General features: G+C 32.8%; 1 non-coding gene across 1 annotated transcript; it reads right to left on the bottom strand.

Moving 5' to 3' along the window:
• Positions 1 to 2,766: 2,766 nt before the first annotated feature.
• On the bottom strand, positions 2,767 to 2,873 carry LOC128281132 (small nucleolar RNA R71). Its single transcript, XR_008271345.1, has one exon. It is a non-coding gene; the product is annotated as a small nucleolar RNA R71 (small nucleolar RNA).
• Positions 2,874 to 3,298: the final 425 nt, after the last annotated feature.

Below are 3,298 nucleotides of genomic sequence, written 5' to 3'. Positions count from 1 at the left end.
CATGCATACATTAATGGCCAAATTTGTAACACCCTTAACTCAGATCTCATGTCAAAGATAGGGTTCGGAGTATTACCAGAATTTACAGAATATATAACAGACAATTCATGTTATTTAACATTTATATCAGAAACCATTCATAATGAATCATATCGTCCCTTATATGAGCCCTCGAGGCCCAAAATATGCATTAGAAATAAGTTGGGACTAAACCGGGTATTCAGAATTTTTTTCGTAAAATTTCAAAATTTTTCCGAGGTGCAGGGGATTGTAAACTGAAAAAAATATATAGGATTTTTCCTATGTAATTTATCAAATTTTTACTTAAATTCGTTGTTAAAACTAAGTAATTGTTTAATAAATTAATGAAATATGTGAAAATATGAAATTAGGACATAGAAATTATTAAAATGTGATTTTATGCTTTATTATATAGTTTTCATGCATAAAATGGCTTATTTTATATTGATTTGAACATATTACATTTTTAAGACATAAAATGGGTCATGCATGATTAAATTAAATAATAAAATATAAAATTGTATTTAATAAATCATTTTAAATATTTCATTAATAATTTGGGTTATAATTAATTATTTAAATTGGATAAGTTTTATTCTTTGGTCCTTCAACAGGTCTGATAGCTTTGTTGGATTACAAAAACTATCCAAATTGAATACCAAGTCAACCCAAATTTGGCTACACATGGCTGTCCATTTAAACCACTTTTTGCTTTAATTACATAAGGTCCTTGCATTGTTAAAGAAATTAGAGATTTGCCCAAAGATTTACATTTGACCGAGTCTCGGTCCTGAGTTATTATGGCATTTAAATTGCTTAAAAATCAAGTGAAAATCAGCTCAAATTTCACTAATTGTGGCCGACCACTCATGGGAGAAGTTTGAAGAGACTAAACCCACCTATTTTTAGCAAGCTACCTACCTCTTTTCACCTATAAATAAGACCCCTTCATTCCCTCATCAATCATCCTTCATCCCTCATCATTCTCTTCTCTCTCAATTCTTTTAGCATTTTCCATTCCCCACACCTAGAATCATCTCTTCATAGAGATTTTAGCAATTAAATCCTTGTAAAGAGCCTTTGGTCAGCCACCTTGGAGAGCCATCAGTAAAGGAACAAAGTGAAGAAGCGAAAGAGTCTCATCAGTCAGAGCCACTTTGATTTGGGTTTAATCTTTCTTTTCTTTAATTTAATCTAAAAATGTTTGCTATGTGTTCTTTGTTCTTGTTTACAACAATGTTAGCTTAATTTTATTTAAGCTAGGATGATTGCTTTGATTAAATAATATTTATTTGATTCATGCTTATAATGTTTGTGCCTTAATCATCATGTTTTCAATTAAAATCAAGTATGTATTTCGTTCATACATGATTGAAATGCACCTGAATTAGCTGAGCGATCCTAACCAGATGACGACTAGTGGACACATAATTGAAATATGCATACTCAATTTAGATCCTAACCCAATTAAATTGCAGGTTGCATAAAAACTCTAACCAAGCTCTGATCTGCATAGTTTTTAGATTTGTGTGATTAAACTGTTTCGAACCTAACACGTCCCTGTTACCTCACACGAATTCTAAGAAACCCTTAGTAAATAAGGATTAGTAAAATGTGTATTTACTAAGTAAAGGATTCCGAAAGGACCTAATATGGTTTCCAAACTCATGAAAGATTGAGTTGTCATGGAATGTTTTTCCGAATGTTATTAAGCATGTTGATAATAAATTGAGTTTAATTAAAGTAATTGTCCTAGTTTATTTATGTTATAATTGTTGCAAATTGTGTTTAATTTTGCTAAAATCTATTTCATTCATATAGTTTGCATACTTAGGATAATTTCCATTAGGGATCATTGTATTTAGGTTAATATATTTAATATTAATCATCACTTCTCAACCATATTGTGTTTTTATTTACCAAGTTGTTATTATAATTTTACAATTAAATGATTTAACACAAATACAATCGCTGTGGAGACGATAACTCGATACTTACTTATTACTTGATAACGACTATGTACACTTGCACAAACTTAAGTGGTACAAGTTTTTGGCACCGTTGCCTGGGATTGTTAATTGCTGCCATAGCAAATTTTTGTGAAATTATTTACTTCCAATTTGGTTTATTTCTAACATTACTAACTTATTCTTTTTAATTTTGTGATTTTCTTCTCATGTGTTTATGAGCATAGATCGGATTATCGACTTACTCCACGTAGACCCTGAAATTGAGCGAACTTTTAGACAAAGAAGAAGTGAACTAACAGCTCAAAGGCAAGTCGAGATGGACCTTGGAAATCAGAATCAAGACCAAGGTAATGAAGCCAATTGCTTTATTAATGTATGAAATCCCATCCTCATTGCCGATGATTGGGATCGATGCATCAGACAATATGTTGTGCCACTTTTCAGTGAGTTAAATCTAGGAATTAGAAGGCCAGATATTGAAGCAACCCAAATTGAATTGAAACCATTGATGCTTCAAATGCTCCAAATGGTAGGCCAATTCAGTGGTATGCCCACGGAAGATCCACATCTCCACCTTCGATTGTTTATGGAGGTGAGTGATTCATTCAAAATAGCCTGTGTAACTGAAGACACACTAAGGTTAAAGTTATTTTTGTACTTGTTGTGAGATCGAGCAAGAGCATGGCTCAATTCATTGCCACCAAGTTTCATATCTACATGGCAAGAATTAGCAAAAAGATTATTGGTTAAGTATTTCCCACCTAGCAAAAATGCTAAGTTGAGGAAGGAGATCACAACTTTCCAACAATTAGATGACGAGTCTTTGTATGAGGCTTGAGAGCGATTCAAGGAATTATTATGTAAGTGTCCTCGTAATGGGATTCCTCATTGTATCCAGTTGGAGACATTCTATAATGGTCTTAATGCACATACAAGATTGATGGTAGATACATCTGCGAATGGTGCAATTTTGTCTAAGTCTTATAATGAGGCTTATGAGATCATTGAGAGGATCGTGAGTAATAAGTATCAATGGCTAACAAATCGAACAGCTTTAGGAAGATGTGTAGCTGGAGTTCATGAAGTTGATGCCCTCACTTCGTTATGAGCTCAGGCATCGTTTATTTCCTCTGTGTTAAAATAGTTTACCGTTAATAGTCCTAATAATTTTGTAGCTCAGCCACCAAATCTGTTTGAAGTAGTTTCTTGTGTGTATTGTGGGGAAGGTCATTCTTTTGAGAATTGTCCACCAAATTCTGAATCAGTGTACTATGTGGGGAACCAATATCAAAATAGGAGTGCACAAG

The sequence above is a fragment of the Gossypium arboreum genome, chromosome 9, assembly GCF_025698485.1.
Source record: "Gossypium arboreum isolate Shixiya-1 chromosome 9, ASM2569848v2, whole genome shotgun sequence".
NCBI lineage: Eukaryota > Viridiplantae > Streptophyta > Magnoliopsida > Malvales > Malvaceae > Gossypium > Gossypium arboreum.
The sequence above is the reverse complement of the archived record's forward strand: the minus strand, read 5'-3'. Positions and strand labels throughout refer to the sequence as shown.